Genomic DNA, 15,510 nt, shown 5'->3' on the forward strand with positions numbered 1-15,510 from the left:
CTTTCTGTGTTCTCTATTTATTCCAATCGTATTCTATATGGTAGAAAGTGCTGCTTGTAGGACAGATTTTTTTAATTTCCTCTTGGCATTCAGTAACACCCTATTAAGTGGCTGTGTTTACACTGCAGTTGTCAATGATCTTTTCCGGGTCCTCTGCTCATTAAGCAATAAATTCAACTTTCCTGGCTAGCAGTGTTTTGAACATTTCATGTGGCAATATGGAGCCAGTCCCACAGGGAATGGTTTCCTCTTACCAGACTGCTCCCTCCACGTGCTATACTCCCCGTTGGGTTTATCTAACTATGTCATCTCTAGGAAGGATACTTGAAGCAAGCTGTTGCCTCTTTCTTAGTCGCATGCAGGTTGCCAGGGAGCCTGGGGGACCCACCATCTGACATTATAGCACTCGGCTTCTAACGGAATATGTCTGAGAATCCCACTGAAGCGTGGGATGATAAGCTCCCGCTTTCTTTTTTGGAGAATTACTTCTCATCCACAATCAAGGTAATAAAATATTTCTGCCAACCTGTTATTGTGTTGGCATTCAGATTTCTATCCTTCACTGAAGAATTATAAAAACAGAAATAGTTTTTCAAGGGCATCTCATAAGTGACTTTGTTTCACATTTGATTCCAAGATTGAAAAATGAGAAAAGCCCCATTGATCTGAGTCACAGAGATGGCACAACAAAAGCACTAATTACTTGGGCTTTCCTTTGCTGCTTCTGTATTCTACTTCAACTTGAACACAGGTAGATCACATCCAGGAGTGAAAAAATAATTCATTGCACAATCTGGTGCTTAACCTGCCTACTAAGACTGAGAACGAGGGTGCCAATTAGTGCCAGCTGTAACAGTGCATGGGAGATGTGGACCATCCACCAGGAGTTGGACCATGATCAGTTCATTTCAAAAAGGACACTGAGCAGTCTTCAGAATGTTAATAATTTTCAACCATTCCTGAACTGGGACAGATTCAGACTTAATTTAACAGAACAGACACTCTAAAGAGTAGTGAGGGTTAACACTGGGCAGAGAATGACATCAGAGAGGTAACATCGAAACAAATACAGGGACAGAAAACATAACAAATCTATAATCTTTATTTAAAATAAAGAAAGAGAAAGAGAAAAGAAAAAGAGAAGCTTGACCCACAAAGAGCCTAACAAAAAAGGGGGAGTGAACTTGCAGTCATGTTGAAAGGGCAGAGAACAAGAAGTTATGTTATTTCTTATGTTATCCTGGAAGGGGAACTGACATCATGCTGATAGCATAAAGTACCATCATACAAAGTGCTATGTTTTAATATTATGATACAAACCCCAGAGCTCAAGCACAGCACTGAAGGATATGCATTATAAATGGTTTATATCACCAAGTTCCCTCCCTTGTACTCTTCTCTGTACACTCCTGTAACAGGCTGATGCCTTCTCTACCTCATTCTATTAATCTACATGCCAACTTAATTTTGTTCTTTCTTCCTTTGTAGTTTTTTTCTCTGCACCATCACTGACATTAACTTTCATACTCATGACAAACCTAAGGCCTCAAATATTTGCTGCTTCTTTCAGCCCTTTGTTCCACCCCCAGCTTTGGTACAACTCTCCCACATGTCTAAGGGCTGTTTGCATAACTCAGTCTTCAAGTGATGTTCCCTTTTTGGCTTCTGGTCATGTACAAGGGGCTATTTCAACATTCATTGACTTTGACCCTCTCCAGGTCTTACCTCAGCATGACTTTGCCAGCTTTCCACTTGGATAATGTAAGTGTGCCTGTCATCATTTCCAGTGCCATCAGTATTGTTGCCCTCCCTTCTGCTTTCAACAAAATCTAAGTGCAGATCTGTTAGCTTTCTATAGGTAAAGTAAGTTAGGAAGCATGAATTATGAACTGCTCAAGAAATAGCAGCTGTTGAGCTTGTGTGCACAGCGAGGTTTGTTTGCTGCTGATCAATAAAAATCAGAGTCAGTAGCTATGCTACCAGAGAGACCATCTGTAGCTAGAGAGCCAGAAGCTTGCTGACCAGGACAGACACTGCTGGCTCAAAGAGGGACAGGGACAGGTTATATTCATAGAACCACCAAAAGAGGGGCACATTTACCTATCAGCAAGTGCTAGTGAGCAATCTGTGTGCAAAAGCACATTACTGCCCTGAACTTCCTCTGGGAGGAAGGGGCTACAAATCAACAGCAAAGTACTGGGATGTCCCTTTGCTGTTCGTTTAATAAAGTAGCTTGGTTAAAAAAATAGGATTTTACTAAAAAAAATCTGGTACCAAGTGACCAGACAGGAATAGAGGGACAGAAATTTCTCCCTTCTCTTGAAGAAACAAAGGTAGGGATGGTTCCTCTCCTATTCTTGTTGTGAAACTTGTGCTAATATTTCCTAATAAAAAAAAATAACTAGTGTCCCCATTTCCTTTTCCAGTTACTGCACTGTTTAACACTTCACTCCTGTGTATGCTGGGTCCTGTCACTCCATTTTTGTTCCCCAGTTGTGGAATCCTTAGGATCTTTCCCACTCAGGGAATTCCCCAGAGCCCTCCCTTGGAGAGACTTACCAAAGAGTTCCCCCCACCTGAGTGTACAGAAAAAACTTCCCCATGGAGTCCTGCACAACACTGACCCATCCCAGTTCCTTTCCCCATATGTCCCAACTTTTCCTGGTTTTTCCTTCCCCTGTCTCCTCATTGGTTGTGGTACCCCTGGTGGCTGGCCCCTTCTTCCCCAAAAGCCAATGCCCTTTGCCCTGCCCCTTGGTACTGCCCCCATATCTGGCCCTACTTAAACCTCATGCAGAGTGCGTGGTTTGTCTTTTGTTTCTGGTTCCCATGTCGTGTGTTGAAATAAGCCTCACTGGAACTGACCACGTACAAAAGGCCCTTCTGCTTCTCTTCACTGAGCTAGCCATGGTGATTGTGGTGTGGTGACTGCCTTGCCTGAATGTTTACCCAAGTGGCTTTCCCTCAGGATATGCTTATTTGGAAATAGGTAGCAGCAACCATCATCTAAACCCCCATGCTGCTACATCCAAGCGCAGCACAGACCAATCTCATTCAGCTGAAATTACTCTTGCAAAATTTCAAATGCCTTCTTGTTAGCCAAACCTTATTCTCAATACTATGTGCTGTCAATTTTCATCAGATGTCATGGATATATCAAGTATGCTCATCTTAAAATTTTATCATCCATTGGCTTTTGAGGTATCAACAAAGGTTGGTTTTCCCTCTTCCATTTCTGATAATTCCTAAAGTATTTTCTTTTATAGTTTCTTGTTACTGATTATCTATTAATAAGATTTTTTTCTTCTTTCCTCGTATGTTGTATCTCTGAAGAACATATGCAAAATTGACTACTGTTTCTTTTCAGATGACTCACAGACTGAGCTCTCCTTCAGATTTCTCTCCTGTTCTACAGACAGAAGAAAATTCTCAACTATTATGCCGTATTTTTTAAAGGCCAATCTGAGTGAGAAAATGAGTTCTAACTCCTTAACTGTCCACAATATTTCCTTTCTTCATCAATGTAACATCATACTGCTTGTCTCTGATGTAATTCAGTGTTTCTTCACTTGCCCCTCTCTCCATGTTCTATGATCTTGAGTATCACCAGGTCTTGTGGATGCTTTCCTGGAACATCTGGAAGGTGTGTAAGCTATATTCTCTCTCTTTGTTCCTCACTGTGAAAACCTTTTACAAGCACTTTCCCTTACATCTTCATTCCTAATTAATACCAGCATCTCTAATCTCAATTAATATCTTTACTTCAGAGTTACAGTTTTGCCCTTTTGTTTCTATCCTCTCCCTTCTGTTGTAAAGGTACATAAATTCTTGATTTCAATTTAACTGTGACAAGGAAATTATATCAATTCAGTAGTTTCCCTTTTTCTTTTAAATCACTTTCTTGAGCTTTGAAGACCTTCCCAGGCTTTCCTTGCTTGATTAATATTTGCTGGAGAGAAGTTGATTTCTGGCCTTAGCAGTTGATGTCAATCTTTGTCCTGTCCTTGTTTAATATTTTTGTGTGCTTTTTTTCCTAAAGGCTTTGTACATGGAGGAAAAAACCATAATCTTCATCAGTATAATTTCCTTGTCCTCCTCCAAAACTTCTCTCTAAAAAGAAACCACCTTCCTCTGCCGAGAAACCTACAAAAACCTTAGGAATAATTTGGCAGCCTGAGTGGGCTACACCTGCTCAAATGTTAGTGTTTCTCACTTAGGAGCTGTGTATGAGCTAGTCCCAGCACACTCAGTAGTCAAGTCAGATGGGAATCATGGATTTATCTCATCCTAAAGTTCACATGCATCTCTCTACCCTGATGGTAAAGAGAAGTTAGCAGATGGTTCCTGTGCAGACATCACAGATACACGAAACCCATTAAGTATACATAGGATTAGTTTACTATGCTAATTCTATTTATCCTCCTATTTTCTGTTATTTCAGTTCAGGTATTAGTATTATTCTTCCTTGGTTGTCAAGTCTAGAGTAGGAACTTTCTATTTTCCCATCATGCTTAAACCCATAATATCTCATGGCTTATTTTCATAGTTTTTCTCAGTGATAATATACAAAGCAGCCAGAGAGCTCAAATAGGTGGCTTGACACATTCATCCTTCTTATGAAGCACTTGCAGAACTACTTAGTACTTTCAGCTGTTAGACAAATGTTTTCATGGGATAAATGTTAATGAAACAAATTGTTGTTACTTCAGAGCATTTCTTTTGGCTTGACTAATGTGGGAGGAGATTGTAGCCGCTGATTTAATTCTAACAAATAAACAAGTTATATCAGAAAAAAATTGCGCAGGAAAGCTGCTGGATTTCTCAAACTACAATACAGTCAATTTCATCGAGCTGAGAAACCAGTCAGAAAAGAACACTTTCCTATGTCTGAGTGTAGCACAGAGCCTGCAGAAAACTTCCTTAAAATAAAGAGAGAAAAAAAAAGTAAATAAGACATGGTAAAAGAAAGGAAAATAACTAGTCTTAAGCACAGTGTAAGAAATAACTTGGCAATTTGCTCTCATACAGCAATTACTGTGCTAAATTAAGTGCGTTAACCAAATGCCCCTAGTGGCTTATGCCATGTTGTAGTCAATTTAACATATGTGAGGTCTTCTCAATTGCACCAACATGTTACATTTGCACAAGTTGCATTTTGTGTCATTCTCTATTGGAACCTGAGGGCTGCTTTTTTACAACTATAAACAGAGATATGAGCAAAATAATTTTACCCACTAGCAGTGTATATGTTCCCAGAAACATAACATCCATCTGTCTTTCTTGCATTCTCACTGTGTCTGATATCAATTTGGGTAGATAAATAGTTATTTTGAAGTGTTTTTCCATAGTCCCAGATGTGTGAATTTTTAATTAGCTCTAATAATTGCCTTTTCTATATTGTTCCTATGAACCATGATGTATAGCCTCTAATCCTTATAAATTACATCTAAAGTGAAAATTTCAAAATCAACCTATTATAGGGTTATATTTATTGCAAGCTGAATTGCAGCTTTCTTGCTACAGACAGAAGTGCACCTGTGATAAAAACTAGTCGTAGAGTGACTGTCACAGCTAATGTTAAAATATATGTTAGGGCTGGAGATCTTTCATAATGATCTGTCTTAGCAGTATCTGTAGCAGCATGGTCAGCATTGCAAATCATACTAATATGGGAAAGACTTCCTCAAAGAAAAAAAAGGCGTGTCCACAAGAAAACTATCCTGTCTTTCCACTTTGACCTTTAGCCTTCCTTCTTTGGGTAGTGTTCACTTAAATACTGTTTCTCCCTCCTCTGCTTCAGGCACATTTGGGAGGTGCAAAGGGCTGAAAAACTGCTGAAGAATTGCATCTTCACTGCATGGAGAAATCCAGAGGTGCCTTGCAGGGACATAATCTATACAGAGAATAATTTTAAATTGTTCCCCATGTGAAGATGCCGAGGAGAAAAAGGTTAGTAGTTACTATGATGATTTTTGTTTTAAAGGGTCCTAAAATTTTCATTTGAATAATGAATATTAAGCAAGGGGAACAAGAGTATTTAGACCAATGTTATGTCCTGTAGACACTTATATAGTTGTACACAGAGAATTAAAATTTGTCTGGATAAAACATTTATTTTTCTCTCTCCTGTTTTTCTCCATCAGCTTTGTGTGGAGGGTGACTTACGTCTTCCTTTTTTAGTTACTTCTATTTATTTCCTTTTCCTGTGATGATCTACCTTAATCCATTTATTTTTCATTTTCAATCTTCCCATTCCACTGAAAGCATGCCTTAGAACAAGAAGACATCAGATCCTTTGACAGTGCAGTGGAATATTGTTGGTTTGCACTGGCATCACGTCTTGACTCCCTTTCTTTTCATACTATTACAAAATATTATTATTTCAGGAGATTACAGTGAACGTTGAGGAAAGTACATTAATGAAATGCCATTAAAATTAATGTTGAAAATACAAGGGTTAATGGAATAATAATAAGGAGGAGATAGCTCCAGGCTGGACCAATGCACCTAATCTGCATCTAAAACATTGACAATGTCCTCTTAGATATTGCCTAAGTATTCCCATGAGTCAAAAAAGGAGAAATAGATTTTACCCACCTACATGCCCACCTCTTAGGCAGCTTGAGGAAACTGATATCTCACTGACCTTTTTGGAGACAGAGCTGAAGACCATGATGCTAACTTTTTGTCTTCTAGATGCCTTTGATATTTTGTCTTTCTTTGATCACTGTGACTTCAAAATTTAGACCTCATTGAATAATTTGGAAATTTGCATAATGGAAAAAGTGAGTGTGTGGGTTATACAGGTTCCCTGAGTGGTGTAACTCCAGCTTTTCTTGATGTCTATGTAGAAATTTGAGTTGATGTACTGCAACTGCATTACTGTGAAAACTCTATTTACAGAGGAAAAAGTAGTGCACATGGATTTTACTCTAAGCTAGTACTCTGCACAGAAAAATAGGAGGTCCTGCACAGGTTTACATGAATTGACTTGTTCTCCACTCCAAAGAAGTTGTTCCAAGTCTGTTAAGTGAAAACAAAGCAAGAAAGTATTGAAGAAAGTGTGAGACAGACCGTAAGGATTTAGAGATTGCCTGTTTTTTGAGAGCTCTGATTTTTAGCAGATACTTTTATGTAGTAATCAGTGCTTCCATTCTCTACAATAGATTGGGAAAGGAAGGATTGTCAAAAGAAACTTCAAACCAAACCAACAACAGAAACAAAACCCTCCCAACCCCAAAACTCCACCAAAGAAAAACAAAAAAATCAACAAAGAAAAAAAAAAAACCTCTGAAAATCAGTTTTGGATGTGATTTTTTTTTTTTTGGTAAGTGTATTTATTATTATAAAAGCCACTGGTTACATTATGTCCCAAGGCATGATTTTAGTTTTATGCTTTATTTGATAGACATCAGACGATTATTTTTACAAAACACTGTTCCTGTGTACCACACCCTACTGGACTTGGTGTTTCTTGGATGTAACAGGAAATGTTCAGTCTGTAAAGCCATCGAGAAACAGAGTTTTTGCCTATGGGCTTCTGGAAAGAATAGTTTTTGCAATTGAAGATTTCAAAGCAAAAGCTCTTCTGAAGTGTTTAACAGTACACAGATCAGGAAACTGATATCGTAGATTTGTTAATGATGCACATGCACAAAACTAGACCAAAATGCAGGTTGCAAAAACAGATGTTAGGTCTGTTGGCGGGTTGTATGCAGCAGCATACTGGATGTGAAATGAGTTTACATGTGTTTTTAATCAATGAATCTGTATCAAATTATTCCAATGAATGCACATCATGTGGAAGATAGTACTTTAGTGCTTCAGTGTTATTTTCAATAAAAAAGAATAAAGAGTTGTCCTCCATCAGACTGCACTTTATCTGATCTCTATTATAAATGGTTTAATGGAAAAAGACTGACAGGGAAGTTTTCCTTGTATTAAGAATTATTTTGCAGATTCAATTTTATATTAGTCTGAAGTTACATTTACTACCAGAAGCTTTATGTGACTGAAGAAACTTGTCTTTACAAAATGGACGTAACATTTTAGGGCTTTTAATCATGCTTGACTGGAAATTAGTCTATTTTTTGTGAAACAGCCTTGAACGCATGGTAGATTTTTTTTTTCCCCAAATAGGTACTTCCAAATAGGAAGTTCTACTTCTTCTAACCATGATTTTGAATGCTTAGTAATTCATATCAGTTATTCACTGCTAACCATAAACTTGTGGAACAGGAAGTGATAGGTGTTTTTATTGTGTTTATGTATATGAACAAATTCTCCAGATACTACTGCAATGGAAGTGACAATTCAGTGAGCTAGTCATCCTCTCCTTGTTGAAACCTGTTTAAAGGACTTTCAAATTGCATTTAGAAGGCAGTCTCTATGCTGGATGTAGCACTGCTGCAGAAAATGGCAAGCTGGAGACCACTCCTCAGCCTGACAAATGATCACACTTTGGAATTCATCCCTTTGGAACCAAAACTTACCTTGGTCTAATATTTTATTCTCTTTTCTGCAACTCTGTAGCAGTTCAGGAGTCTGGATGATTTGCACACAGGCCTAGCACAAGGGTGTCCAGCTTCAATCAAAGTTTCTTGATCACAGTTCAGAAATTATTACCAAAGGCAGAAGGATCATTGTGCAAGACGTAACATATTCACAGATTACAGCCAGATCACTTTTGGGTGTCAAGCCTGGTCAGGTTAGTCAGTTGCTAGATGGCTGGGCTTGCAATTTCCTTGTCATTTTCTCAGCTAATCTTTAAGCAAGATTCCATGACATTCCTTGTGCAAATGAATTATATTTTTCTTTTTATAAAGATGAGTTGGAGTTTCAATTGCTATGTAATGAAGTTGTTCCTGAGGACAGGTGACATGAAGGCTTTGAAGCAAAACAAAAGGAAAGTTGATGGGGAAGTGAGAGAGAGAAGGGTATTACCTGGAAGAATTTCAGCTATTTTGTAGAACAGTCCTGTGAAAAAATGCTCCCTTAAAAGAGACAAATCTATCAGTATGACTTAAAACTGAATTACTAAAGACTATACCTCTGCGAGACTTTAGAGATGGAAATTACAGAGGTTTCTTATTTTGCTCTGAGATGTCAGTTAATCACAATGTAACACACAATAAAGCTTCATTTTTCATAGAATCATAAAATAGTTTGGATTCAAAGGTGTAGGATCTCAGCACCTCAGGACTGAGGTGCTGAGTCACCGAGACCACCCTTGGGGGGCTCGGGAGTCCTGGAATGTTGCCAGAAGTGTCTGGTGGCTGGACTTTGATCCTACACGGGAGACGACACCTGTATGAGGATAGGAGGACTTCACCGGGGTGAATGGTGAAGGGATTAGTTAATTAGAGGGTGAGACACAGGGTTTAGGATTTATGTACAGGGGGGTTTAGAGAAGTAAGATGGAGGAATTGGGGCATGTCCTGTCCTTCTTCTTCTTCTTCTTCTTCTTCTTCTTCTCCTCCATCTTCTTTGGTGATGGTGGCACTTTGGGATTGGTCATTACTAAAAGTGCACCGGGCAATAAGAATAAGTGGTATTGGGGAAAAATGATAAATATTGTACACGTAGCTATGGGTATAAAGATAGGTGACTGTCCGGAGGGCAGGACAGTGTGCTCATGGCTGGCTGCTGAGCAGACCTCTGTCGGGCTGAAAGAAAATCTTTTAGATAAACATTTAATAAACATAAAGACCGAAAGAAGAACTGAAGCCTCTTCTCATCCTTTGATACGCGGGCTGCCCCAAGGCCACTCCGGGCCTTTCCAGGCCCTTCAAACAGCCGAAAACCGGACACAAAGGGACCTTAAAAATCATCAAGTTCCAACCCCTCAGTCACTGGCAAGGACACCTTCTAGTAGACCAGGCTGCTCAATTTTTGTCTTTTGTCTACTTGCATTACAAGTAGGGAGAGTTGCTTAGGAAAAATCAATAATCTACTATAGTGCCTTTAGTCACCCTTATATCAGTTTGGCTTCCAGAAGGAAAAAGTCTTCAAAGCTGCAAACTCTTTGCCACCTGGAGTACACTGCAATTAAATTAGAGGACAAAATAAAGACTGTGGCTTAATCTATGTGTATGATTTTACTGGAGCCTCCAACATCCCCAAATTAGCACCATGTTCATCTTGGGCTAAATACTGCACAGAGCCACAGAAACAGTGGACTAAGGAAAAAAAAAGTTAATAACAAGTATCTGGCAATCCTTTCCCACCATTTTCTATTTTATCAACAGTGGCTTGTGGAAGGGGCTATTTTATATAAACTTTATTTTATGTAAATATCAGATTTTCAGGAACAAGACTGGATGTTGCTACAATTTCTGTGTCTGTACTAGGGCACAAAACATGACCAGTGCTGAACTCTCTAGTCTTGGCTGGACTGTCTCCTGACAATGATCTCTGGCACTAAGCCATGGCTGGGGATTTCCTAAAGGAGTTGCCAGCTAGGCATGGATCAAGCTCATTCCAGGGATGTGCCAGCACTTAAAATGACACATGATGTTTTTGGCTCTGTTTCATTTACTGCTGGAGATGTAGCAAAGTATCTGAAGCATTGCCCTGGTCTGAGTGCACTCCAGTGCTATGTGGGAGAGACACTGTGGTGTTTGCAGTCCTATGCATCTTATCTTCTTCCCTGTCCTCCTTTCAGGAAATCTGCTTGTGATGGAAAAGTACTGATGGTAGATTCAGGAAGGAATTATATCTCTGACAGTGAAACCCTGGGTGTTCCAGCACAGCCAAATAAGAATGAACACAAGGGTTTAATGGTGTGCTGTTGTTTGTGTTGCTCATGTTGAGTTACCTTTGCAGTTCTCAGCACCGAGGGCTGGAGTCATATTCCCTTTGTGACTTCCTACCAGGTGAGACCTGTGAGCACACTGTATTCCCGTGCTATCCACACCTGGGGTCTAGGAACAATGAAATCTGATGGAAAACAGTCATGGTGGCCTCTATGCAGATGTTATAATCTGGTCTGTGTGGTTATGAGGGCTGCAGGAAACACCCTGGGATCCCTGTAGTAACAACAGAGACTTACAAGCATGGCATCCAAGGGTAATTATCTTCCACTTACCCTGTGCTAGTGGTAATGCATTGGTCTGATATTATTAGCAAAATGTGGCAAATTAAATGTTGAGAGGAAATGGGTGTTATCAGTGCACCAAATTTTTAGCCCTCAGATTTTTTTTCTAAATGACTCCAAACACTGCTAGAGGCAATCCATGTACTTGCTTAAAAATATTTACATTTCAAAAATACTGATCATCCTGCTGTGTCTTTGTCAACAGTGACTGAAAAAATGAACCAAAACCATGCCAAAACACCACTTAATTCAATCTAAACCATGTTTTAAGTTTGAAAGTCCTAATCAAGGTTAACATAGCTTAAGACTGTTACAGGCAGAGTAGTAGTAAATATTAAGAATTTGTTTCCATGATTTGCATAGACTATTGTGCTAGAAAAGTGGGAATGTGATTTCAAGTTACATTAGTTCTCCCTTGGAGAAGCTCTTAATCAGTATCCATCCTCCTTCTTTACTAGCATAATTTTATCAATACTACAAATTTATTAATTATTCCTTAATGTGCATAATTTTATATCTATATATTATTTTCTCATAATGAGAATGTAGGATATCTAATGAGGAGTCTCAGGTGCAAAAGCAGAAAAAAACACACTTAAAAAAATCACAAGAGGCCATAAAGTCGATTTAGAAGCACATTTTAAACTTAGTTAATACCTTTTTCCACTTTGATGTAATTTTGTGGAGAATCTAGAAAACACTAGATAATTCTTCTGAAAGACTTTTTCCCTCCTTTGATGTTTTGCCAGAAGTTCGAGGGAGGTGCTCCTTCCCCTCTCCTCAGCCCTGGTGAAACACAGCTGAAATGCTGGGTCCATTTCTGGACTCCCCAGCAAAGATGTAGGAGTATTGGTGTGAGTTGAGTAAAGGGCATGAAGAGAATGAAGTAGCTGGAGCATCTGATATATGAAGAGAGACCAAGGTAGCTGGGGCCATGCACTTCTCAGTGATATCCAGTTAAAGGATGAGAAGCTGTAGGCAAAAACCAAAGTAAAGGAAATTCAATTTAAACATTAGAAAAACTCTTTTACTATTATGGTTTCTGAGCAGTAAAACAGGTGAGCCAAAGAATTTGCACAGTCTTTTTCCTTGGAGTTATTAAAAATTGACTGGACATGGTCCTGGGCAGCCCACTCTCCTTGATTCTCCTGGATTAGAGTAGTCAATATCCAAAGAGGTCTTCTGACCTCATCTACTCTCTGATTTTGTAAAATTGATTTTGAGAATTGTTGAATGAATGAGAATTCCAACAGTCAAGGATCTCTTTCTTGTTGTGATACTGATACTTTTGCCCTGAAACAAAAATACCACACTTGCAGTTCTCATATAGTTTCAATAATCCCACTAAATGGGCTGATATTGCCAGTCTATGATTTGCCTTTATGGGACTCCATGCTAAACACAGCACATGAATACAGAGTCTATATCTGTGTGAGCAAATCGGTCGTGTGATTCACTGGCACTGAGGCAAACTGGAATGAATTGATTGGTATTCACACTGTTCAGCTGTCCTACCTTCCAAACAGGATGGCCCCATCCCAGCTGCCCACTGGAGTGCTTGGCCCATTCCTGCTCTTGCTCCATACCCAGGCATTCTCTTGGATGGGACTAGTAATGTACTGGGATCATTTCAGCTATTTAGCAGTGCAACTTACCCGTTGCCAGCCTTTGGAAAGCATTGCATAATTTGTAAGCATAGAGCCATTCATTCAGATCGATGTTCTGTTTTTTAAACATTGTTGTATTAATTAAAAAATAAAGGATAAAACTGTAATGCTTTTGTGAAATGAGCTCAGAAAATAGAAGCAAAAAAATATGCAGTCCCTATCCTCATTTCCGTGCTGTAAGACAACAGTTTCATGGTCTGGATCATCCCTCAGGTTTGTGCTCAAGTCTTCCTGGAGGCTTTTTGAAGATCAGGATCCTTTTCCTGCACGAATTTTCTCCAGAATTAAAGAGATTTATCTCTGAACCAGGATAAGTCATTGTGAATTTGGCTGGTTCCTCAGTGAACCCAAAATCTCCCCTGACTCTCACTAGGAATGACTGAATTCCCATCTCTTCCTGTCTTCTGTTCAGAAACTTCCTGTGTGGGCCCATTCTAAGTATTCCTGCTGGTGCCTTGGCTACTTTGTTTTGCCTCTGGAAATTCTGCACATTCTGAGGTCTTTTCTTCCCTTGCAAATTAACTGACTTTCTGATTTAGTCTTTCTCCCTTGCATACTAACCATCTAATGAATATAGCCATTAATTATCTTATATTGTACCAACCCATCATTCTGGTGGGGATTTTCTGGAGCAGCAATTCTCAACCTTTTGTAATCCATGGCAAACTCATCTATTCTGAAAAGAATCAAGAGGTGCCTTAGTAATTTAAAAAAATTAAATTACTAGAAAAAGTGCAGTACTGCTGTGACAGGTTTTATTTGCAAATAAATGTCTATTCAACTTTATTTTTTTGTCTGGATAAAATCATATATGCATATATCTCTCCCCTCCCCAGACTTAAACACACTATTACTTTGTGAATTGTCTTCTAATATTCTATGAAAATACGAACCAAAGACTGGGAGAAAACTTTTAAATAAAAAAGAAGAAATACACATGCTAGGAACATTGAGCTAAATGTTGTATATGAGTACACAACTGAATGTCCAAAGAGATTTTGAGTCTAAAAGTACAAATAAAGACCTATGAGACTGATTAAAAGAAATAAAACAGAGAAAGGGGAGGGGAAAGGGAAAAGATGGGAGAGATCATAATGCATAATAGTTATTTTATACAGTCTAGATAGTATCTTTAGACAGTATGTGTGTATATAAAAAATGCATTTATATTGGCAAACAAATATTTATGTGCAAAACTGAAAAAATGGATTTGTTTATTTCAGGCAGTTTTTCAAAAATCTGTTTCATCACAGTTATCAAGAGTATCTTCCAACCAAAGCAACTTCCTTCAGATACTAGGTTAGCATTGTCTTGAAATAAATGTTTATCTTCTTACATTATAGCCACTTTTTGATATAATTATATTAGAAACCTTTGTGACAATTTGGATATTTTGGCAAGGTATTAATGGTACATGAAGATGTCAGCTGTTTCCTATTCTCACCTTTGTATTATCTCAAAGGTTTGTATCTCTTTTTCTCTCATCTTTTAATTTGCAGGCATTTTGTTCTAGATTAAAAATGTTTGTGTACAACTTTGGGATAATTAATCTTGATGCTGAAAACATTTAATATTTCTTTCCCTTAATAAATCAAACATAGGATCTGTCATTCCATTCTTAGAGTTTGATACTCTAAATCCTCACCTAATCCCAGTTAGCCAAAAATAGATGAATCATTCATGGGGAGGAAGGCTGAGTAGTCAGCAGATTTTCTGAGAGACAGGTGGAAGGTGAATACTCACTGTATTTTAATATTCTGTAGGCAGTACTATGTGATATTGCTTCAAGTATGTTCATTGACCTGGTCAGAGAGGTGGAGCTGCTGGATGACCATGGTGTGAATAACTACGGGATGCCAGGAGATCAAAGAGCTCTCTACTGTTTAAAAAGCTCTTCTCAGGAGAGAAGGGAGTGGAGAATGGGGTCAATTCTTAGATCTCACTCCTGTTGAGAACAGACAGTGATGGAAGAGAAGGCATCCTCTGGTGAAAGAAACCAAAAGGCTTTTTTTTGTTTTTCTTGTAGGGTCTGCTCAATGTTCTTTATTCTCTGCCAAAATAGAAACTTTGTATTGTGTCTTCTCTGCCCTCAGGCCTTACATGTCTAATTTATTTCATTTTTTAATTGTTTATTTTTGGTACTGTGAAGCTTGGTGTCAATCCATTAGGCTACAATTGCTAAGAGTGTGTTCCCGCTGGAAGGATGGAGTGCTGTGTTTTTTGTACAAAGATAGAGTTTCAGTGTCTCACCTGTCTAGATTCACATATTCTCATTCTTGTGCCTACTTTTCCTTTGTATATGGGTGAAAAGGTGTGAGAAAAGTAACTGTGTTAAGTGAGATAATCTTTTAGTAAATCCCCAGTACAGCAGCACAAAATGATCAGCAGCTGTAACCCAATTAAATGTAGCAATTTCACAGTACACTACTGCTCACCAGAGAGTATATACCGATATTCTCTGAGTATTCAGCCAAACCATTTTGTATCACTGCTTGCAAACTTCTCCTCAGGAATATTTAACATTTGGCTAGAGCTCCTCAAACACAAAGGGAAGATGAGAGGGAAGAGAAAAAGCAAAGGAACATAGTGCAAGGAGAGCCAATTAGGAAGTAAATCCACTCTGTCTCTTGAACACAAAGTAATCGCTTCACAGGTGTGCACAGAAGAAGTTGCAGTTATAACATAACTAGAAGGTTAACTATTTAAAAGGTCTTCTCAAAGAACATTTAGACTAAGGAGCCTTTTTTC

General features: G+C 38.6%; 1 long non-coding RNA gene across 1 annotated transcript in view; it reads left to right on the forward strand.

Annotated features, from left to right (window-relative positions):
• The window catches only part of LOC102064414 (uncharacterized), a 444,388-nt gene that overhangs the window by 317,280 nt on the left and 111,598 nt on the right, over positions 1-15,510 (forward strand). Inside the window, exon 11 of the long non-coding RNA XR_003380436.2 lies at positions 5,801-5,949. This is a non-coding gene — a long non-coding RNA (uncharacterized LOC102064414). The remainder of the gene's footprint in view (positions 1-5,800; positions 5,950-15,510) is intronic.

Source organism: Zonotrichia albicollis, chromosome 3 (genome assembly GCF_047830755.1).
Source record: "Zonotrichia albicollis isolate bZonAlb1 chromosome 3, bZonAlb1.hap1, whole genome shotgun sequence".
In the NCBI taxonomy this organism is placed as follows: Eukaryota; Metazoa; Chordata; class Aves; order Passeriformes; family Passerellidae; genus Zonotrichia; species Zonotrichia albicollis.